General features: G+C 46.5%; 1 protein-coding gene across 3 annotated transcripts in view; it reads left to right on the top strand.

Moving 5' to 3' along the window:
* Nucleotides 1-24,268, top strand: part of FHL1 (four and a half LIM domains 1) — a 60,111-nt gene that overhangs the window by 530 nt on the left and 35,313 nt on the right. Inside the window, exons 1-2 of one of the 3 annotated variants that reach the window (XM_057314901.1) lie at nt 4,339-4,453; nt 21,041-21,114. The gene's annotated coding sequence lies outside the window, so the exon portion shown is untranslated. Of the gene's footprint in view, nt 1-4,338; nt 4,454-20,824; nt 20,923-21,040; nt 21,115-24,268 lie in introns of those variants that run through there. The other 2 variants (XM_057314900.1, XM_026479715.3) reach the window with 2 other exon arrangements.

Raw genomic sequence — 24,268 nt, 5'->3', positions numbered from 1 at the left:
CTGCGGGGCGGGGGCGAGGCGGGCCCCCCCCCCCCCAGGCGTGCTCCTCCGGGGTGGCGGGGATGGGGAGGGAGGGGGGGGGACCTGCCCGGCTTCGCACAACGAAGAGGGCGGGGGTGGGGACGAGCGGGCGTGGAGGTGAGCGGGCTCGCCGGGGGGTTTTCTCGACGGGGATGCTAGGGGGGCGGTTGGAGGAGTTGGGGGTGGGGTGCAGAGAGAGTGAGGGGGGCGGGGAGCGTCCGCAGCGGTTCTTCCTACTGAGGGGATGGCGGGGAGGTGGGCGAATGGGGGTGGGGAGAGTGGGGGATTTCAGCTCCAGTGTGGAACCTAGAGAAGCCAGAGGAAGGTTCTGTCACGTGGGTTGAGCCTTAGAAGGTGGATTTTCAAAACTGCAGGGTGTGACCTTTCCGTCTCGCAAAGCGTGAAATCCCTACAAGGTGCTGTCTGTTCTAGGTTTTGGGAGAGAGGTTTGTGCTTTCGAAGTTTCTCGTTCTCTTCCATTCCTAGTGACCTCTTCTCAGCCGTCCAGGACTAGGTAGAGGTTTGCAAATGAGCAAGGGAAGACTGTGTGTGTGGTTCGTGTTCAGTGCTATATTATTTTCTGCACTGGGGACTGTGCGAGTTTCTCAGGTTTGTTTGGATTGCCCTTTAAAATAAAAACCCTATGCCAGGGAGACCCCTTGGGAAAAGAAGAGAGAACAAGGTTTATAAAGGGGACTCCAGGTTTGGTTTTTTAATTTCCTGAAGGGCAAGAGATACGTCGTGTTAGCATTTTGCTTGGCTTTTAGAAGAGGTAGAAATAGAATAAACGTATGCCTTTGCTGGAAGTCCCCTATATTCGTTTAAATTATTCCATTGGGATTATCTGAGCCCCCTTTGATTTGAATTTGGAGTAGATCCAGTTTTCCTAATTGGAGCCATCATTTTGTAATTGCCTGTAATTCTTCCCTGGGTTATCAAATCTATGGCAAGCTTATAGAGCAGTAGGAATAATTTTTTTTTCGTTATCTTGATTAAGACAGTTTTAATGTAAATTTGATGTTGTTCCTTGGAAATGTGAACATTTGCAGAATAGCATACATTTAAATTACGAGTCCCTTGGAATTTTGCACAGCCTTTGCCTCCCCAGCTCATCTTCTCCAGGAACAGAACCCTCCCCATTCTTTACACTGAAGAAGCAAGGGCTTCTGGGATGGTAGCTTTGCCTTTGGAAACTCATGCTCATATTTGCTTAAGAAGAGTACGTACTGAAAAGGCATACGCCTTTAATGTGGTGAGGCTATATGTGCTTTCCCATTGTGGTTACATAAGGTTCCAATCTAGTCTTTACCTTCAGTCTTTAAAAATGGTTATTTAACATTTTTAAGAGCAAATATAATCTTTATGCGACAGGAAATTGGTCAGATAGGCCATGATTTGTGCAAACCGCCTTGCAATAAGTATGTAGTCGAAGACTACCATATAGGATCTGTAACCATATATGGTTTCTGAAATTCTACGCTTCCATTCCCATATTGAATTTTTGGAGAAGGAAAGCGTTTTTTTTTTTTTTTTTCCCAACCAAGTCTAGATGTTTGAGTGAAACTTACAAAAAAATTTGTGTAAGATTCCTCTTGTGTGATACCAGTGCATTGGAGCTCATTTAATACCTACCAAACGAGTGGACCACTTAAATAATTATGTGTTTACTGGAAATACTAAACTGGAAATGTTTTAAGTGGAGATAGAGATTCTGGTGTCAGAGATTGATGGAAATGCATGTAAATAAGCACTATTATATGCACCACGTCTAACGTTATTGCCATACACGTTCTACAGACCGCTGACAATCTAAAACCTGTGCATTTAAAAATACAATGTAAGTCTGATTTTTTTCTCTCTTAGGAAGAGAATGCTGAGAGTGGTGAAATCTTTTACAGAGGGAAGCATGTTGATGGGTGGTGGGGACTTCAGTTTCTCCAGACAAAAGGAGTAAATGGATGATGTCTTTACCCAGCTTTTTGAGAACCTGTTGTTTGCCCTCCAGGACTGGAGGGGGATAAAAGAGGAAGAAATCTCAGAAATTAACAAAAGTATGATCAAATATCTTTCTAAATAGTCTTAAAGGTTTTACTTATAGCCATTTGAAGAATAATTGGCAAATCAAGCCTTTGCATAAGAAATTTGACCCTCACCCCTAAAGTTTTGACATTAAAAAAAAATAAGTTTATTGAAGGAATGGAAGCCAACCTTCAGAGGCTGATCCCTGTTTTCCTGCTCTCCACCTCCTGGTTCCCTTCTGCCCCACACCCCTCCCTTTTTCCCCCTCTGGTGCCAGCAACATTGGGAGTTGAACAAATGTTTGTGCTTGCTTGAACTTTAGGCCTTATCTATTTGGCTGCTTTCCCTAACTTTTGCCTACAAAATTTTTTTGGTTAATTGAACTTCCCAGTTGTTTGGACTTGGGGTAAAAGGGAGTAGACTGTAATTATTTTCTCTTAAAAAGATCTTTTCTTTCAGTTCCTGTTGGACGAGAGCAAAGAAAGGTCCTTTTTTTTTGTCAACAGAGTACTTAATTAAGCAGAATACATGACCATTCATTTATTCAACAAACATTTCCTGAGTTACTGCCTGTGTTGGAGGCTCTGAGCTAAGTGCAGGGGTACACGGTGCATAAGAAACGGCTCCCGCCTTCTGGGGCAGGTATTAAAACAAAAAACAGACCAAGAATTTGTTGCAAATAATCAAGGGGTGTCCAGAGTCATTTGGGCATTAACGTGGCACTTTATATACATTAAACATGCTTCAACCACGCACACAGAGGAGTCGTTTCTTGCCAGGGAAAGAGTCATTGTGTAAATAGTACCGCACCTTCCCGACTAAGACATACTTTTTCATTTTGGGGTAATAATATGGTTTATAAGTCATCTTTTTTTTAAAAGATTTTATTTATTTATTTGAGAGAGAGAGAGAGAGAATGAGAGAAAGAGCACAGCAGGGAAGGGGCAGAGGGAGAGAGAGACGCAGACTCCCTGCTGGGCAGGGAGCCTGACGCGGGGCTCAATTCCAGGACCCCAAGATCATGACCTGAGCCAAAGGCAGACGCTTAACCGACTGAGCCACCCAGGCACATGGTTTATAAGTCATCTTAAGGGTCTTAAGGTCTATGGCCTTTAAAAAAAAAAAGATACATTTTATGTGAAGTACATAGGACATAGGAGACTTCTTGATATTTAAGTTCGGCATTTTATAGCACTTCGTGGAGTAGTGAGGAGACAGCGGCCAGGCCAGCTTTCCTTCCTGTGACTTAAAATCATCTTCTGATGGCAAATGGGGCCAAACAAAATTCTTCTTCTGTGGTCAACTTTGGGTTATGGATAATGGATGATAGAACCCAAAAGAGTGAATGATACTCAACAGTAGCTCTTTAGTAAGCCTTCGCCCTCCTGCAGGGGTACCTCCCGAGATCCTTGTGCACTGCCCTGTTTGTGGGTGGTGCTAGGCCAGTGGTTTTTCACTGGGGCAGTATTGCCCCCCACGGGACATCGAACAATGGAGACATTTTTGGCTGTCATGAATTGGGGTGCGGCGTGCCGCTGGTGTCTGGCAGGTGGAGGCCAAGGAGTCTACATCACCTGGGGCAGCCCCCACAACGAATTACGTGACCTGAAATGTCAGTCGTGCTGAGGTTGGTGGCATTCCCTCTACAGGACGCAGTAAAACGGTAACTTCGGGCAGAGTAGAAAGCAGTAACAGCGTCTTGACCTGTGACATTTAATGTTTGCTGAGCTCACCCTACTAGTCTTAAAGTGATGGGTCCCAGTACATCGACCTGACTAATTAAAAGACCGGTGAGAGCCACCGTGTACGGGACTTGCGCTGTGCCAGGCACTCGTATACATTCTTATAAATGAGGAACCAGGCTGAGAGAGGCAAAGTGACCTGCTTCGGGTCTTACGGCTGGTCAGGGTTGGAAGCAGACATCAAAACGAAGATCATCTTACTCCTCAGAAGTTCATGGTTTTTGAGCACGACGTCAACGTACCGTCTCCCTTGTGGCGTGCTCCATTCAAAATCTTACTTAACAAAATTAAAATTACTACATGCCCTATATACCATTGAGCTTGCTTGAGAGTAATTAAAACCATGAATGTTAAGTTTGATCGTACTTGGAAGTAAGTGGCCAGGAGTAGGGGGAGAAGGGGACCTGACATTACTTGAAGGCCTGCTGTAGTTCTAGAAAATACACTTGATGAATTTACACCCATTGTGTAATTTGATCCTCCCAGCAGCTCTGCAAAGTAACAATGCGCATTTCCCAGATGAGGTTAAGCAAAGTGACTTGGGGAAGATTGCACAACTGAGTGGGAGAGTTGGGATTTGAACGTAAGACCCATGACTAAGCCCCTGTGCCTTGCTGCTTTCTAAATCTTGCGGAGGGTGAAGGGGGCTGAGTTGAGCAAGCTGCAGAAAGGTGAGTAAACGGGGTCTGGACAAAAAGAGATCTCAGAGGTACCGTGTCGTAGATGATGGGTTATATTCAGGTAGAGAATGGGGAGGTGAATCACTGTGCTTTCCTCCAGTGATGAGAATCGAGTTCAGCAGGGAATTCGTTCTAGGGATCTACCCGAACTAAGCCTGTAATTGTCATTTTGGAGAACTCCGTTTGCTCTCTAACTTGAATTTTTCGAACACTGTTGGGATAACCATAAGACTGGAAGTTAGCCAATGGTGTTTATATTCTTTCTGCGGCTCGCCTTCTACCTTCCTTGGGACTGTCGTGTAGAACTTCGTAATGACAGCATTTGGTTTTGTCATCTTTTTAAACAATTTGAACATTTGTTTTTGCTATGGAAGTTGTTCTTATAATAAACGTCATCAAGCTTATACTTGTGTTTTCCATATGGGGAGTGTGTTTTGTTTTGACAGCTAAATATTTATTTTAACTTTTGATGTGTTGTGTTTTTGAGCATAACAAGAGGAAAAATAAAAAACAGCCCAATAGCAATCATATTTTGTCTGGCAAGCAGTTTTTTTTGTTTTGTTTTGTTTTTTGTTTTTTGGGTTTTTTTGTGGGTAGAAGGAGGGCTTCATGTTTCATTTCATTTACTTTAAATTGGAAAGGAATTTTAACCATGATTCTCAAGGGCCAGGATGCTGGGGGGAAAAAAGAAATGTTATTTAGATAAAATGCATGTTTTGATTTCCACATAGGTCTGGGAGCCATAGATTCTGATTATAATAATAATGTGACTTGGACTGCAGCAGTCAGCCACTGGGGTGATCAACCGCCTGGGTATGGGCACGCACCGTGCTACAGATTTGGTCCCCCCCCCCTTGATTTTAGAGTAGACTTAAGAGATCTGATAAAACTTGCAAGAATGCACTAATCCTTTCAAAAATCCAACTTTAATGACAGTGGTGGTACTTTTTCATTGTAGGAAAGTTCAGAAAATATAGAAAAGCCTAAAGAAGAATAGAAAAATCAGTTCTAACCCACCGCCCAGAAATTAGTGACAGTGTTTTGTATTTCTTTTTAAAATGCCATGGTTTTTTTAATGGTGGACTCGAGTGAGTTCACTGCAAAGTCGCCAACATAAAAAGGTAGCCTAAGTTATTTTTTAAAATTTTACCAAAAGATTTTCTGAGTTACTATTGTATCTCTAGAGAGAAGTCGTGGACATGAGGAGTGAGATGGGAACAGTGCTGGGGAGTTAGAGAACGATCACGGAAGCTCCTTAAAATTTCTCCTCCTCCAACTTGAGCAATAGAATTCCCACACTAGAAAGGGCTGTCAGGGCCCACTCCCCCTCACTTTATGGGTAAGTAAACTGAGGCTCACAGAGGTTGAGCATCTGCTTCCAAGTCATATAACATGTGAATGTTGGAGTTCGAGTTTGAAGTTTTAGGTCCCCCGTACGTAGGTAAGTTTTTATTTCCTAAATAAAAACCCTTCACAACCACAAACTTTTTGCTGGCCTGTCCCTCAAAAGGGCAGACTTTTATGGTGGAAGTATATTAGCTGTACTAAGGGATACCAAAAAGGCCAAGTATTCCCCAATTTCAGAAAATGATCAAAACAGTTGGGAGTAGGAGCGCCTGGCCACCGGCTCGGTCGGTAGAGCCTGCGACTCTTGATCTCGGGGCCGTGAGTTCGAGCCCCACACTGGGCGTAGAGAGGACTTAAAAACACTCTTTACCAAAAACATGAACTGGGGGGCGCCTGGGTAGCGCAGTCGTTAAGCTTCTGCCTTCGGCTCAGCGCGTGATCCTGGCGTTCCAGGATCGAGCCCCACATCAGGCTCCTCCGCTGGGAGCCTGCTTCTCCCTCTCCCACTCCCCTGCTGTGTTCCCTCTCTCTCTGGCTCTCTCTATCTCTGTCAAATAAATAAATAAAATCTTAAAGAAAAGGGAGCTTTACAGGAATTTGTCCTCTTGTTTGCTTTATTGCAATTGAGCGTTAGTGGTGGGGAACCTCTTTCGTGAATCTAGCCCTCAGTTTAATTTCCCCTGGCCTAGGGGGCAAGTAGCAAGTACCGAGGCACGTCAACTCTGCCTGTAGTCGTGGAAGTGAAAAATGACTTCATGAGAGTCTTTCCACGTGGTAGTCTGGAAGACCACAGGGCTGTTGTTGCATGAACGTATTTTTTTTCCTTTATAAAATGGGGCGTCTGTTAAAATTGTGGGAAGCAAATCTTAAAGATCGCATCTGCTTCCAGACTTAGGGAGGACGTTCACAAAACCGGAGCAAATGCTGGTGGCATGGCGTCATTAACACAGGCCCCCAGAGTGGTGGTTGTGACGGCACTGCGAAATCCGTTCGAAAGCTTCCCTCTCTCCCCCCCCCTTCCTTTCTTCTGCATCTCCCTCTCTCTGCATCTCCTTTGTCTGTGTGTCTCTCTCGCTCTCGGGGTCACTCTCTTTTCAGGCCAGCCGACTCTCCCCACTTCCTTTTTCGGGGCTCTGTGTGTAGCCACATCGTCCCGTTCATCCGCCGCCGTATCTTCACCCCACTTGCCAGTATTAGGGTTACCCCAGCCCGGGCCGGGGAGGTCTTTTCTGCCTGGCACAGGCAGCAAAGCCTCCCTCCAGAACAGGCCTGGGGTAAGGACAGCTGCTGCCGCTCGGTAGAGAAACGTCACCAGGGGCCCAGAATTAAGCACACGCTACGTGTAGTGATCACGCGGGCTGCATAGACACGGAAACCTGCAAACACGACATCCTCCCTCGTCTACAGCCCGGGCCCCAGCAAAGCTACAGCTACGTGAGATAATGAATATGGATTGGATACTCCTTGCCAAGGGCTTACCATTTGAACAAATGAGAAAATTGTACCCTTGCCTCGGGGTGTGTTCTTGAGTAGTTTCTGCTCCCGTTCCTCATCATTGCCTGCTAATGAGCGTGTGCGTTGGCAGGAAGCAGCAGCTCTTCCTAGCGTCCTGGAGTGCGCTGTATCTCTCTTCTGGAAATGGGTTTTCCTCTGTATTTACACCAACGAGATCTGCCCGTGCTTCGTTTTCGAACTGCCATAGGTATAAAATGCACAGAAGGTCCACGTGTACTGGTTTTTAAATGCGGCGAAACCTAGAAAAAGAGCAATCAAAATAAATCTTTGTTGTCAGCCCTTCAGCGCTGGTAGGATTCATATTTTATTTACCCACATGAAAACTCTCTGGGTCTCCTATATATTCCAAGCCAGGAAACGTTCCATACGCGCTGTAATCACAAGAATTTATCATAGCCGCAAGGGTCTACATTTACTTTTCAGTGCGAAGAAAATGATAGCTGGGCATACACAGGTTTCATTGTCAAGGTGATTTTGACGAGGACGGGACAAAACTAAATTTCTTTATTGGATTGACGAAGACTTGTTACTCACTTTCAGTTCTAGAGTGTGGCTAGGACGGCTTGACTCGTGTCACATTGGAAATGCGTGATTTGTTAGGAAGACATCGAGGGTTGGTTTTACCCATCGTTGTTTGGGAAGCTGATTGCTAGCGTCTGTCCAGGCATCATCTATCATCTGCACTATACGTGGCCAGGTGAAGGGAAGTAACAGGTGTCCCCCCCCCCCAGGTTTCTTAGAGACCAAAGAGTACACACAGGCACACACACGGGAGTCATAAAGTCCAAACATTTCTGCATCACCAAGCCATGGTAGTGGATTTAGAGATTTGAATTAACACGATTTTATGTTTTTCAACAGCTTCTAAGAAACAGCCTGTAAATAACTGTGGTTTCAAATACCTAAAATGATCAGTTCCTCAGCCAGGTAGCTTCTGGAAGCTAAGGGGACAGTAAGTTCCTTGTCAACGATTCTGCATCTCCAGATGCCAGGGTCAGTTCAAATTTTCAAATCCTAGGCCCTTCCCTTCTAAGCTACAAACAAGCTCTGCCTCTTTTAAGGAGGGACCTGGGAAGGAATTTTGCAGTGTAGTCAGCACACCTAACCACACGAAGGAAAGAAACCAAGCAGCCAAATATCTAATAGGAGGTCGATGTCTATACTTGCATTGACAGATAAAACTGTCTGCCTTTGTTAGAGCCCCCATTTTTTCCAGCTGGAGCCCCTTTTCTAATATCAATTTTTTCCCTACTTTATTAAGGAACCATCAACAAATTGCATTTGTTGAAAGGGTACCACATGATGGTGTCATGTACCCGTACATCGTGGAATGATCGAGATAATTTAAAATCAACTTCACTGATTATCATTTATGAACGATAAAGTGCATCCACTTAGGGCCTACAATTTGACGAGTTTGGGCCGATGTACGCACCCATGAAACCAGTGCCACCATTGGGACGTAGGATATCTTTGTCACTCCCCCAAAACTTTCCTTGTGCTCCTTTGGCCACACATGCTTCCCTCTGCCCCCATCCTCAGTCAACCACTGACCTGCTTTTGTGTGAGAGCCACTTTGTAAACTTAGATTCCAGCCCAGAGAAAAATGATTCTGATTAAAAAAAAAAAACACAGAAAAGTGGTCTCTGTTCTTCTGAAGTAGTTTCTGTGAGCTGTCCTAACCCCCAAGAAGAGCACAAATAAAATAATTGGAATTTTGCTTCACACTTATGAAGTAAAAATTTTAAAAAATGAGAGTAAATATTCTGCATCTCTATACATTTATACCCCTAGGTAGTGTATGTACATAATCCGTATACAGGAATAAACAAACCCTGTCGCTCAAGCCTTCCAGAAGGTTTCAGAGGACACTGTCTGTGGGTGGAAGGCATACCATCCTTCCACGCTTATGTGCAAAGCAGGCTTTCAGTATGTTAAATGTTGCTTTCCCATTGACATATGGAGATGGAAGAATAATTAGGCAATTTCGGGGCCAGAGTACTGAGACGCAGTTTGTGCCTTCCTCCCTTACCCCCTCGAAAACAGTCCACATCGCTGTTCTTCTGCGTCCGGCTGGCTGTCTGTGTCATTGCCATCACGCTGTCCAGCTAATGTCCATCTGTCACTCGTGCGTGCCACTGCGTCCGCCCTGCCCGTCTTCCTCTCCCCATTTTCTCGTTCCTCGTCTTCTCCGTCTCCTGATGCTATTTGCTCTTACACTGCTGTGCTTTCTCATGACAGAGCTGTGTTTGTAAACCTCTCCAGACTGAGTTGTCCACAGACTGACTAATTCCAGCGTGTCAGCTATCATTTTGGAGGCTGTTTTTCTTACTTCTTGTTTTGTGGTCCAATCATTTCTCCAGACTCCTTTCAAGTGTGGGCCCCTGCTGGAGGTTTGAGAGTCGGATAATCAGACTTGAGTGTGTTTGTGGGATATGGGACGCACAGGCTTTGAAACCAGGAGAAGGAAATGCTTTTACATTACGCTCCTGTGAGACTTCCTTTTACAAAGCTAAAGCAATTACAGTTGTTTCGAGGTCAGGTAGGTAATTCCTTGCTCCTCGGCACGTACTGTAAAGGGGAGAAAACCTTCAGCCTTTGTCAAAATCCGTAGAATGCGCAACACCAGTGTAAACTGTGGACTTGAAGGAATAACGTGTGAATATTGGCTCATCAGTTTGGACAAACGTTCTACGTACGGTAACACAGGATATGAACCGAGGAAATCGCGAGGAAGGTATTGAGGTAAAATGGAAACTGTACTTTCTGCTCAAGTTCTCTGCAAACCTAAAGCTGCCCCCCAAATCTATTTAAAAACCCTTTAGGATTCAGAAATACAAAGAATATATCAGGCACTTTTTTACTGGTAACTTGCAGGTAGAAGCGCCGCGTGTGTTCATCGGCTAGTAACGGAAGAGAAGGGCTCCTGCTGGAGTGATGTAACTGGTACCCGGCCCCCCCCGCCCCCGCAAAGCGGAAGGGGGAGCTTCCAAGGGAGCGGCCCAGTTCTGCTAACCACCGCGAGCCTTGTCCGCCACCACTGGGACATCGTGCCATCTTTGTGGTGGAGTAGGGCCCCAGACTCAACAAATCCCCTACCTTACAGCCCCATGATCCCTTTTTTGACCCTTGTATTTACGGTGTCATGAGCAGCAGTGACAATTGGTGAGCTCACGCCAACTCTGAGCCAATATCCAGGTCAGAGTTTGATTGCTTTGGGCCAAAGGCTATCACATGGCTTGTAGTAGCGTAAGACCCAACACCAGAACCTCCGTGCAGTCAGCTACTCCTTGTGGCCAGCTCTGCAGGAAACCCGGGTGAAAAGATGGGGGTCTTTAAAGACTTATTGTAATTGGTTTCTGTATACTGAAACCGGGTGATTCTGACGAGCAGCTGCAAGTATGTGTTGCTTTCTTGAGTTGACTGTAAAATTACAGAACATTCCGGGGGCGCCTGGCCAGCTCAGTTGGTGGAGTGTGCGACTCTTGCTTTCGGGGTCATGAGTTCGAGCCCCATGTTGGGGATAGCGTTTACTTAAAAACAGAAACAAAACCACAGAACATTCTGTGGTCGGTGGTAGTAAGCAGAGGTCAGGGAATGAGTTCTGAGAGGGGCATTGAGACTAAGGAGACTAGAAGAGAAACAATTGATGAGACATCTGGGATTAGAACCGAAATGAAGGTGATCACCCAAGGAATGGATGCGTTGGGGATGTGGTTGATCATAGAATGTGTCCCATTGGGTCTAGGATTAGACCCAGAGTGAAAAACTCCAGAGTTGCCTGGAAAAATACGAATAAAGGGGAGAGTTAGGTTATAGAGCTCACCTAATTAAAACTTACATATCAGGGGCACCTGGGTGGCTCAGTCGTTAAGCATCTGTTTGTCAGGGCGTGATCCCGGCATTCTGGGATCGAGCCCCACATCAGGCTCCTCCACTGGGAGCCTGCTTCTTCCTCTCCCACTCCCCCTGCTTGTGTTTCCTCTCTCGCTGTCAAATAAATAAAAATCTTAAAAGTAAAAAGAAAATTAAAAAAATAAAACTTACATATCAGAAGTGATTTTTTATGTATGGATCTGTTACGTATACTTATTATTACACCTGCTATTAGATCAAATTCTCTGTATTTTTTCTTGATGCCGCGGCATGGTTGCACTAACTGACTATACCTGTGCCCCTGCCTCTGTTAGGCAAGAAATAAGCTCTCCCCTGAGTCACAATCCGTGCAGAGGCGGGGGGGGGGGGGTTCCAGGTCAGCTGCCAGGATCACAGGTTCTTCTCTGCCAGTGGTGACCAAACGGAGGCACAACTGACGCATCCCTTGTGGTCACCCTCACCATGGATACCGCGTTCTGCAGCTGACTTGATGGTACAGAAATTCTTGGCCGTCATAGATGTGGCTAAAGTAACCATACGACGTCAGTGTGATGTATTTACATCGTAGGTATAGACAGGCTTGGCGAGTCCCGAGGCCTCCCGTAGTCTTGCTCCTCCCATTCAAGCTGCGGGGAAATAGCTGGAAGGTCCGGGGAGGTGTAGTGGCCGTGGCATGCAGGGCACACATGTGACAACATCCTCTTGCCCTTGCTGCTTGCCCGAGTGCTTCTCCCAGCCCTTTGGCCCCTCATCTCCTCCTTCCCCTCTGTCTCCTCTTTTTTTTTTTAAGATTTTATTTATTTATTTGACAGAGAGAGAGGCAGCGAGAGAGGAAACACAAGCAGGGGGAGTGGGAGAGGGAGAAGCAGGCTCCCAATGGAGCAGGGAGCCCAATGTGGGACTCGATCCCACAATGCTGGGCTCATGACCTGAGCTGAAGGCAGACGCTTAATGACCCAGCCACCCAGGTGCCCCACCTCTGTCTCCTTTTTACCCATAATTCAGTCACTTGTGGATTTCCTGTTTAGGAACAAGGAGGACCTCAGCACAAAAAAGTTGGGGGACTGTTGGCCTAAGTATTCAAACTACCAGAGCAATGCCCTTCCCTCCCTGCGCGGTTTTTACTGCTGCACTGGGTCTCGAGGTGGACGATGGAAACTGGGGGTACTTTGGGAACATTTTCTGACGCGCAGCTTGAAAGTTGAATTGCATCCCCTTATAAAGTTCTCATCCCTTCCACTTTGGAAGCCGCCGTCGTTTTTCTTTGTGTGCTTGCTCTTGTCCCTGTGGCAGATGAAGCGGAGTGCACGCTGATGTGGCGGATTGATGGGCGCAGGGCTGCCCGGGTGCCCACGTGCGAGGAAACTGTTCACGGAGTGCCGGACCCAGCTTGTAAAGCAAGCTTGCTGGATGCTGTGGGGAGCTGTAAATAACAGAAGTGATCTCTTCAAGCAAGAAACTTCCATTCCAATTGGAGGAGTTGTTAGAGACACGGGAAGGGTGTGGTGGAGAGTATGGAACTGAGGGGGAGGAGGAGAGAGTCGGAAGTCTTGACTCCTAGCCCAAGTTTGCCAATCATGGAGGAGATTCCAGAAGATGGTACGTTCTCTTTTGCCAAATGAAGTGTATATACGGCAGTTACTGTTGTATGTATACCGTACCTATCTATACTATATCATTACACTAATTTTAACTACTGACCACTGTTCCCCCAAGTGGGGTCCTTGGACCGACAGTGTCAGCATCAGTATCACCTGGGAGCTTGTTAGAAATGCAGATTCATGGGCCCACCCCAGACCTACTGAATCAGAAACACTCGGGATGGGGCCCAACACTTTGTGTTTTAACAACCCCCACTCCCCGTGGAGACTCTGATACCCACCAAAGTTTCATAGCTACGGGCTATAGAGTTTGGGGTAGTGGTTCTCAACATTTGGTGGCATGCTGGATTTCTCTGAGGCAATTTGGTTGGGGGCGGGGCGCCCAGACATCAGCAGGTGGTGCTGGCCCTGCAGGTGCACCCAGAATTTGAGACTCTCCGATTTGAGGGGAGGGTGGCATGAGCCAAAGCACCTGTTCTCCAGTGGTCCAACTGCAGAGGCTGGGAGTCCACCAAAGCCAGAGTTGAGAATGGGGGAAGGTGAAAAGTGGGTTTGCTGGAAAGACCTTGAATTTCATGCTAGAAATTTGGTCTCCAGATTACGATGGAGGAAGCTTTAGGGGAAAAGGAGTGATGCATTCAAGGTGGTACATTCGAAAAATTATTCTGGCAGCCCCCTGAGGAAGGGGGCATGTCTGATGAAGTAGTCTAGGTGTGAAGTGATGATAGACCAAATTAGGGTCACGGAATTGAGATTATAAGGAAGAGAAGGTCTCGACGCTCTTTTGCAGGACGAATAGACATGACTGGGTGATGACTTGCGGGAGTGAGGGCAGTATTGGAATGTCTTTGGCCCAGTACTTCGTCTCAGACTTCTGAGACAGCTGGAACGGTCACATTCTACGGATCTGTGCTCATCCTTTGTCCCTCGTTGCTTCGATTTAGGGAGCTGGTATTCCCCAGTGAGTTATGTAAAAATACAAAGCTGTAGTCACCCAGAAAGCTACCCACAGTCATCATGGCAGGGGAAACAACCCTGTTTCTTAACGAAAGAATGCTTGGAGTTGTGGGAAAGTCGTAAACTTGGCAGTGACTAATTCGAGCCTATCAGTCAATTAAGTGAATTTTTATTTTATCATTTGTTTTATTTGGGAGCTGTTGTAATAGTCATTGAAGGCACATCAATCTTCATATTTTTATAACAAAACAAAAATACCATTGAACATGAGGGCAAAAGGACAAGAATTTTAAAGTTTTACCTTTTGACTTTAGCAAATATTTGCCACTCCATATTTCTTTTTTTTTTCTTTTTTTTTTTTTTTAATAATGATTTTTTATTATATTATGTTAGTCACCATACAGTACATCCCCGGTTTTCGATGTAAGGCTCAATGATTCATTAGTTGTGTATAACACCCAGTGCACCATGCAATATGTGCCCTCCTTACTACCCATCACCGGTCTATCCCATTCCCCCACCCCCCTCCCCTCTGTAGCCCTCAGTGCCACTCCATATTTCTTGCTGGATTTGTTTTGTTTTATTTTGTTTGCATTGCTCACATTTGTTCCTGATGCCTGATAATTTTAGTGTCCCCTCTTCTGTTATAGATGGCTTTTTTATTCTTAAGTGTTCTTTTTTTTAAGATTTCATTTGAGAGAGAGAGCACACAAGCAGAGGGAGAGGGAGAAGCAGGCTCCCCGCTGAGCCGGGAGCCCGATGCGGGGCGCGATCCCAGGACCCCGGGATTATGACCTGAGCAGAAGGCAGATAAGCCACCCAGGCAGCTCTATTCTTAAGTATTCTTGAAGTCTTATTACATTTTTTCATTTTCTACTTTATTGTCATCAAGCTCATTTACCGGCAATTATGTGATGATACACAAGGAAAAATAGCTCCAGTCTTTGTTGTTTTATTTTTTAACCTTTCAACCCCCTTCATCCATTTCTCCCACCCTTAACCCCCTGCCTCTGGCAACTACTGGTCTGTTGTCTTTATCTATGAGCTTTTCTTTTAAGATCCCACATACAATATGTGACCTCATTTGGCAAGTGTCTTTCTCTGACATACTGCACTCAGCACAATGCCCTCGAGCGTCATCCCTGTTGTTGCAAGGGACAGGATTCCGTTCTTTGTAATAGCTGAGTCATAGTCCATGGTGCGTCTACACCACGTTTTCTTCTCTTCTTTTTTTTTTTTAAGATTTATTTATTTATTTATTTATTTATTTATTTATTCGACAGAGATAGAGACAGCCAGCGAGAGAGGGAACACAAGCAGGGGGAGTGGGAGAGGAAGAAGCATGCTCATAGTGGAGGAACCTGATGTGGGGCTCGATCCCAGAATGCCGGGATCACGCCCTGAGCCGAAGGCAGACGCTTAACCACTGTGCCACCCAGGCGCCCCTACACCACGTTTTCTTTACCCCATGTCTTGGTTGTTGTAGATGCTGCCGCAATGAATGTGGGGGTGCAGATACCTTGTCAAGTTCGTGTTTCATTTTCTTTGAATAAATACCCTGAAGTGGAATTGCTGGATCAGATGATAGCTCCATTTTTCATTTTTTGAGGACCCTCCATACTGTTTTCCACAGCAGCTGTACCAATTTCCATTCCCACCCACAGCGCACAAGGGGGCCCTTTTCTCCACATCCCCGCCAAATGCCTGTTTCTTGTCTTTTTCCTAGTGGCCATTCTGCCGGCTGTGAGGTGTGTGGATTTGCATGTCCCTGATGATGAATGGCGTTGAGCATCTTTTCATGTACCTATTGGCCATTCGGATGTCTTCTTTGGGAGAATGTCTGTTGAGATCTTCTGCCCATCTTTTTTTTTTTTTTAAAGATTTTATTTATTTATTCGACAGATATAGAGACAGCCAGCGAGAGAGGGAACACAAGCAGGGGGAGTGGGAGAGGAAGAAGCAGGCCCACAGCGGAGGATCACGCCCTGAGCCGAAGGCAGATGCTTAACCGCTGTGCCACCCAGGCGCCCCAGAGATCTGCCCATCTTTTAATTGGGTTGTTTGGTTTGGGCCCTGAAGCTGTGGAAGTGCTTTCTGTAATGAATATGAGCCCCCACTGGATATATGATTTGCACAGACTTGCTCCCATTCAGTAGGTTGCCTTTTCGTTTTGTTGACGGCTTCCTTTGCCGTGCTCGAGGATTTTAGTATGATGTAGTCCCGCTTGTTTGTTTATTTATGTTTTGTTTTATTTTTCGGGTTTTATTTATTTGAGAGAGTGAGAGAGCACAAGGAGGGGGAGAGGCAGGGGGAGAGGGAGGCGCAGACTCCCCGCTGAGCAGGGAGCCGGATGTGGGACTCGATCCCAGGACCCTGGGATCATGACCTGAGCCAAAGGCAGACGCTTCAACGACTGAGCCACCCAGGCGCCCCTATTTTTGTTTTTGTTGCAAAAGTATACTTAATGTTTTTACAACCCAAGTTAAAAAATAAGTATATTTTTATTGAATATCCCCTCCTTTATGACCAAAAACTTATTTAAATTTGCATCCGGGAATGGCCCATGGAAAGAGCTTCTTAGTGTTTATTTGAGTCATGGTGGGGGCACTGCTCACCTTTCCACCTTTTGTTAGTTTATAGGTCATGCTATATCTGGAAGGAAAGGCACCTTTCCTTACCTAGTTTGGCAATCTATAAAAGCAAATTCAGTATTTTTAAGTGTTACGTGTATTTCAATGCAAGGTTTAAAAATGGCTCATCACTCTAACTTTGGTAAAGCTGTACACTTTCTAGTTTTCTGAAGGAACTATAAAAATCTAGGGAAAAATCTAGAGTGATCACAACTTTAAACGTGTAGTATGTCTAGTGGATATCTTTAAAAATATAATCTATCTTTTCTGAAACTGAATAAGGATCAAACCTTTCTCTTTCCAAATGGTGGACAATAATGGTGAGCCCAGCCTAACATAGAGACTTGTCGAATCACTGAGTTGTACACCTGAAACTAATGTAACATTGTGTGTCAACTAGACTCAAAAAATAAAAATAAATTAATAAAAATGAAAATAAAGTGGGGCACCTGGGTGTCTCAGTTAAGCATGTGACTCTTGATTTCAGCTCAGGTCATGATCTCAGGGTTGTGAGGTTGAGCCCCGAGGCATGGAGCCTGCTTAGGATTCTCTCTCTCCCTCTCCCTCTGCCCCCCCCCCCCCGCCACCATTTGCTCACTCTCCCTCTCTCTTTCTCTCTTTAAAAAAAAAAAGCTAGACATAGTTAAGAAAATAAAAAATTTTAAAAACTAAAGTTACATTAGTACTCCTGTACAATGGACTACCAGACAGCCATTTAAAAATGAGGCAGCTCTGTATATACCAATATGGAATGATCTTCAAAATCAGTTGATAAGTAAAACAAAAAGTTGTGAAGAATATTATGATTATATCATATTAAATGAAGATTAGAAACTTGTATGGAATAAAATGATCTTCCAGAGTATGTTTTGTGATATACTCTATACTAAATTCTAATATAAAGACACAAAATTCGATATTATTGCATTTCTGTAATGTAATATGCTTTCGGGTTTTGTTTATTAAGTTAATATTTTGTTAAAGATTCGATGGTGTTACAGATCTTGATTATGTTGAAATTAACTACCAATGAGGCATCTTTCTTCTGTATTTTTACCAGTAAATTATTTTGCGGAATGAGAGCCAGTTTATCAGTTCTGCTAAAGGAAACGAGCCCATGCCCAGCTCATTTGTATTTACTGCATTTGTGGTAACATTTAAAATGTGTTTTGAGCAGTGCATATGGCAGTATTTCTGACTGCCATAGTAGTGTGGGCATCTGAATAAAAGCAGGAAAAATGAGACGTGTGAGCCACCCGTTGCCATGCTAAGTGTACCTGGGGAAGATGTTTGGGGTTCACTGCTCTTTGGTTTCTTAGGTAAGACAGAATAGTCTGAAGAGCATGATTAAGGAGCAGTTACCATGACAATCACATTGCAGAGAATTTAGAGGAGACAATGAATCTGTGGGGCTCATCCATTTTGATTGATTCAACTGGTCTTTTAGGTTCATTCAAACAGCTGCCGGCTCTGGATTTTATTTTTCCACGTAATTCACCCAATTGATTGGTGATTGGGGGATCATTTAAGCTTGGCTGTCAGTAGTGACAGGGTCACCACTGCCTGTGACCACGATACTATCGTTAAACGTGAAGGAGAATGATTACGTATGTTAAATGTCACTAGAACATAGCTACTGGCTTCTTCTGGAATCCTATAAATGCTTTGCCCAATTCCACTTATTAATTTTGTCAGGGTGGGATGAGATTAACATGATTTATTTTAAAGCATGACTAACCCTAGAGTGTTTGGGTTTGACTTTGCTGTCATCACATTTTCCCCAGTGTGTTTGGCTGCCGTGCGGTTTTTATTCTTTGACCTGTGCACCCTCGTCAACACAGTTGGTATGATGTCTGTTCAGAGGCGCGTTCCCACACCGTGGACTGGGAAGGGTACATGGCTCCCACCTGCCACGAGTGTCTGCGTCCTCCCCAGCCTGACTCCATGTTCAGGGGGCCACACTAGCGCAGGGGAGTGAAGGGGAGCTACAGATGCTGGCGAAATCTCACTGCACGTTGTTGTTGTCCTTGGTGGTCTAGTGCTTGAAGAAGAAAGCATGACTATGGCACTGCCGACTCTGGGGGAGGGTGGCCCAAGGTGGAACCCAGTGTGAGAGCTCTGCCTGCTCCGCCTTTGGGCCTTTCTCTCTTCTGCCCTCTGGAGGGTGTGTGGGAACATGACATGCAAGGATTCCCTCTGAAAAGGAGACCGCGGTCTTGGTGTGGTTGCCGGAAGACCCGTCTTTTGCCCCTTCCCCCCAGTCTCTCAAAGCCTGAACTTGTAGAGGTGGAGAGCAGGCCAAGAAGGCAGGAAAGGCACTGGCAGGGTGGGGCTGTTAGGGAAGAAGCTCTTCCGGTTCTTTAAGCCCAGAACCGATTCCCTCCGGTAGAGCCCAGTGTGTATGAACCCCATCTCCAGGAAAACTCCATTCCGGAAGGGGGAGTAAAACGAAATAGTGTATTAAGGCTAGTGTGTGATGGATCCGGGGTTGAAGTTTACGTTGGGTTGAATCTGAACAGGGGCGTATTTGGTGCCAAGTGTTCGTGGCGGCGCATGAGATGGTTACCCGATTTGGATAACGTTTTGACTGTGCACCTGCTCTCCTGGGAGTGATAATGGCCCGTCTCCTATCCGGCCAGTGCCTCGCCCGCTTGAGGCTCTGGCAGGTGCTTCACACGCGCTGCCCCCCCCCCCCCTGCCAAACAGCCGCTCTGTGAGGTAGCTTCCCATTATGAGCTCAGAGAGGTTGTACAGCGGGTATGAGGCAGGGCCGGTGTTTGGGCCCAGGCAGTCTGGCTCCGGTACCCTCGTGTGAACAGCTGTGCCATGCTGCATTCGCACCCCAGTTGCAAGAAAGGGTGCAGCACCTTCTAGAAACAGTGAGTTCCCTGTGAGTGGGTTGCGGGTAGTGGGAAAGGAGACTGGGCCAAGCGTTTTCGGTGTGTGTCGACGTGCCCTGCTCGGTGCCACCAGGAGAGAAAGGGGGGGATTCTGGCGCTGCCCCCAAGACAGAGACACTTCACGTTCCGTAGGACAGACGAGACGCAACGTGAAACAAGTAATACATACTCAAATGGCAGAATGGGAAAGTGCTAGCTGTGGGCAAATAGAGGTGGGAAGGGGACGAGACGGTGTTTCTTAGAAGTCCGTCACTTCCCGACGTTTGCTTTTGAGAGTTAGCTCTTGGCCCCTGGCACACGTGGCCTTCCTCTGGGCTTTTGATCTGGCAGACGAGAACCTATCCCTGCAGTCCGCACCCTTGTCCATCTTGACTTTGGAAGAGCTGTCTTCGACAGGACAGTTGTCATTAAGATCGCTACACAGATGAACCCGTCAGCCTGTTGAACTAACTGGACCCACTACTTCTGTATGCGGACACTTCTAAAACCCTCTAACCCCTGCTCGTTTGGTGAGCAGCCCAGAAGTAGGTGGTTGGGGGCAGGAGGTGGGCATTCATAATCCTTGGTTTATGTTTTCCCCGCCTCGTTCCATAGATACTTCTTTAAAAAAAAAACAACTTATTTATTTTAGAGAGAGAGTGTAGGAGGAGGAGCAGACGGAGAAAGAGAGAGCCCCGAGTCAGGCTCCCCCGACCCCCTGGTCTCGATCGCACGACCAGAGCCAAACCCAGGAGTCAGAGGCTTAGCCAACGGCACCACCCAGACACGGCTCCATAGATTCTTTCTGAGAGTCCCCTGTGTCTCCATCAGACCCTGTTCCGGGCCTGGAGATAGAACAGGAGAGATGGGGGCCCTCCTCTCAGGGAGCCTTCTTTTCCGCAGATCTCACTTGCTCATGTCCACATCACAGTTGACGTAAAGGTGCTGTTGGTCTGGCTTTCAGGATTTCACACATCTCCTTTTGCCTTCGCCCCAGCCAGCCCTTCTGAATGGGGGGCGGGGTGGGTAAGGCAGTGAGGTGCCTCTGGGGAGGCCTCAAGGGCGTGGGGAGAGCAGCGTGTCTGGGGACTGTCTTTGCTCGGGTAACGGGGTGATGGGAAAAGCACAGGGCACACCTGTTTCCTAGCGATGGGAGCCGTCTGCCCTGGGCGGGGATGAGCCCGCCCGCATCATAATGCCGCTGTTGATGGGAGATAACTTTGGTGGTCACGCGGCACCTTGTCTCCATGGCAACACCTCTAAATATTCCTCTGGTGACTTGTGCTCTACATTCTGCCTGGATCCAGGCCCTCCTGTGGCAAAATATTCTAAAGATGTTAAAAGAGGGGGAAAAAAAAGGTTCAACTAATAAATCTATTCTAAACGACTGAGTCATTTGTTTTGATTACCCGGGTGATTGCCAAATGTTAATTTAAAACTGAAATAGGCCATGAGCTCACTGTGCTAACAATGCTGAGTGTTTGAGCTAATACAGCCTGATAATGAGGGGGCCGGATCCGCCGCTGGTGCGAAGGTTACATGATAAACAGACAGTGGGGAACTATGCGGAACATCTTGGCAGTTTAACTTTGAGGGTTGTAAACACGAAGTAGATGGTGTTGCTGTGAGCCATTTCAGAGGAAGTAGACTTTGGGGTATCTTTTGGGTTTGGTTTTTTTTTGTTGTTTTTTTTGTTTTGTTTTGTTTTTAGAATTTCTTAACTTTTCTGAAAAGGTAACTTTGCGTCTTGCTTCTTATTTTTTCCTGCCTTAGGCACATTGGAAGTTGCTGTCCCCTGCGTCCAGCCCCTGCTGACTACACCCCAGTCTCCACACATCCAGTGTGAGGTAAGTTTTACTGATTGCCACAGGTTCCAACACGGATCTTCAGCCTTCCAATGGGTGATGTTGGGGTGGACACTGTTAGGAGAAAAAAAAAAAGCTTTATTTGGATAGTAGATTGAAGAGGATTCATTTTAACTGACCCCACCAATATGCCTGCTTATCCTAAATATTAGCTCTCTGGGGAACGTCTTTTCGAGGGGGAAAAAAATCTCATTTGCTTTTAATGTGGGGGCACGAAAAGTGCACATGCCCAGCACAACAGAACTGTTCAAAGGTCTCCCTGACACTCAAGAGGTGCTCGTGCCCCGGCGTGGACAGTAGGGAGCAGGCAAGCTCCGCCGAGCAGTAGCGGCATCGTGGGAGGAGACTGCTGCCCAGGCGAGCGTGTGAGAGGGTCAGGCCGACCCAGGCAGCTGTCCGCCGTGTAAGGAGCCAAGGTGTGCGCCGCCCCTGCCGCATCTGGGGCGGGATTGCCTGGGTGGGCTTCCGTGGGGTCACGGCAGCGGGGTCGGCACGTTGTTTGTAGACGGACCGAAGCTCAGAGCGTGGCGGCGCTGGCGTGAGCAGCCAGATTGAGCAAGCCTTCCACTTAGCCTACGTCCTCGGTCGTCTTGCTTAGCCACAGGGCTGGCGGAGAACTGCGTGCCGATTTGGGGTCGTGCCGGCTCTCCCGGAGCGGTGGGCATTCCCCTTGGCGCATCTCCGAGGTGCTTCATCCAGGCCCAGCGTCAGGGGCCCCGGGCTTCCTGCTTTCTGGAAGGCCACACGTTTGCGGGCGAGGAGGTGACATGTGCCAGCTCCAGACCACTCAGGATTCGCACTTTCATCCATCCATCCAACACTTGCTGTGCGTTTGTTTTTGCACACACACCCCCCCCCCCCCCCGCTCAGTCTCCCATTCGATGTGGGTCATTGGCTTCAGGGAGGGTAGAGGCTCACGAGCTGGCCACCGTTGTTTCCCTGACACCGACTTGCTGTAGAATTCCTCACACGTTTTGAAATATGTATGTTCATACCTTAAAGAATAAAAAGTGTAGGACAGAGTTTCAGAACAGCTTAATCCGGGTTTTGTCAGTTTCCTCCGTGACATGGAAGCTGGAAGATCTGCCCACGGCCTGGGGCTTCCCACTGGCCCAGAGACAAAAGCTTCAGCTGCTTGTCAGCCGCGAGCGCTCCACTCTGCCCTCCGAGGGCCTCAGCCCTGCCGTGGCCGTCATGCGTAGCCTTTACCTAACAGGGTGGTTTTCAGACTTCTGTTTTTATAATGATAGACACCTGTCGTCAGATAAAATCTTAGGCCGTCCCCCAGTAGAGAGCACCAGAGCAGAGCCGTGCCTTGCCCCATCCTCTGAGGACCCCGAGGGCAGCTGGAGGCACGCCGGCCCCTCGACGGGCCCTGCCTCTATTTTCCCGCAGCAACAGAGACGGGATTGTTCAAGGAGGGCCACAGAAGGGCATATCCCGTCGACTTCGTGGGCGATCTCCAACTCTGACACACTTCATCAGTAGAAAGCTTCCATAGAAACCGTGTGTATTCTCAGAAGGAAACATTTTCATTGGAGGCTGTTGAGTCCATACTTGAAGTGCTTTGGTGATATTAAACCACCCCAGTGGCATCTTTAATTTGACCAGAACTTAGCATCTGTGGGTTTCCTTTGAGAGCAGTCAGTTTCTCAGGTGACCCGACGGGATCTGTTGAGTGTGGTTTCCCTGTGGCGGGAATCCGTAGGCTTGATGGGAAGCAGTGCGGCGCCCATGGCGCCGCTGTATCTTGTGACCTTCCTTCATTTCTCGTCCTGAGTCATTCCTTCAGCCCTGCTGTGTCTTAGGCCAGGAGTGCAGGCGTGGGCCAAAGAAAAAGACAGCTACATTTTGGTCTAGATACTCTTCAGGTGTGGGACACCCCTTGATGCTTTTCCTATTTGCGGATGGGGAAGCCGAAAGTTGATTTTCCTTTTGAATTAAATTGCCCAGTATTGAGTAGGCCCGGGTGGGTTCAGGGGTGCAGTTCAGAGTCCCTGTCGCCAGTCTGCTCTCTGAGCCTGTGATTTATGCCACCTCCGGCGAGGCATGTGCAGACAATGAAGTATGCGAGCATAGTGCTGGGGGTGCAGCTGGCCTGGAACCCAGATGCCCCCAAATGAAAGCAAATGTCAATTGCGTATTTCATACTCTATTGTTTAAGTTTGCTCAGAACAATCAAACAGTTTAGGAAAATGGACTTTGCAGTTTTCGCACGAGGATATTTTGTTTTTTAAATAATAATGAGTCCCAACTTACGTTTAATACAGCATTTGTCACAGGTAAACTTTATCATTCAAGAATTTGAAGTTATTTTATTTGGCCACCTTTTAATTATGGAATGATTTGGAACGAAAATTTAAACCCAACATAATTCTTTTTTTTTCTTTTTTTCAAGTTTTTATTTATTTACTTATTTGTCCGTTCATTGATTCATTCATTCACTCATTTGTTCAAGTCATCTCTACACCCAGCGTGGGGCTTGAACTCACAACCCCGAAATCAAGAGTCGCATATTCCTCTGACTGAGCCAGCCAGGCGCCCTGAGCCCAACGAACTCTTAACACACCCGTGAGCTGGGTCTTCTGTGTATTTGTTTCTGTAGTAGTGACAATGTTGTTAATGAATTAAACATGTATTTCACATCTAGGAAATGTTTGTATCACTGACATATGGTCACTTCCATTATTGATTTGGCAGTTTGTAATATTCACAAAACAAAAATTTAAACTATAGTAGTCATAGTGATTTGGTTTGTACCATTTATATCGATGTGACCTCTCTTCCTGGTGCCCCCAACAAGTAATCATGAAAACCAGCACAGATGGGTTACACAAGCTTAAAGAATTTGGAAATCATCAGTCTAGAGCCAAGGTCTCAAACTGGTGGGCTGAATCTGGCACACAGAGGTGTTCTTTTAAAATTTTAAGTGAATTGCCAGCATTTAAAAATTGAGAGATTTCACATGTTTTAAAAAACCCAGACTTTAAGCTTCTTTTGAAACATCAGAAGATCTGGCAACATTGAGCCTGCATTCTTGTCGGGCAACACTCGGCTGGAAGGCGAACTCTGAAATTTGCCATAGCCCCCTCTCTTACCTCCTCGAAGCCAAGGACAGGGGTCACTTGCTGTTACC

This window comes from Ursus arctos, chromosome X, assembly GCF_023065955.2.
Source record: "Ursus arctos isolate Adak ecotype North America chromosome X, UrsArc2.0, whole genome shotgun sequence".
NCBI classification, from domain to species: domain Eukaryota; kingdom Metazoa; phylum Chordata; class Mammalia; order Carnivora; family Ursidae; genus Ursus; species Ursus arctos.
The sequence above is the reverse complement of the archived record's forward strand: the minus strand, read 5'-3'. Positions and strand labels throughout refer to the sequence as shown.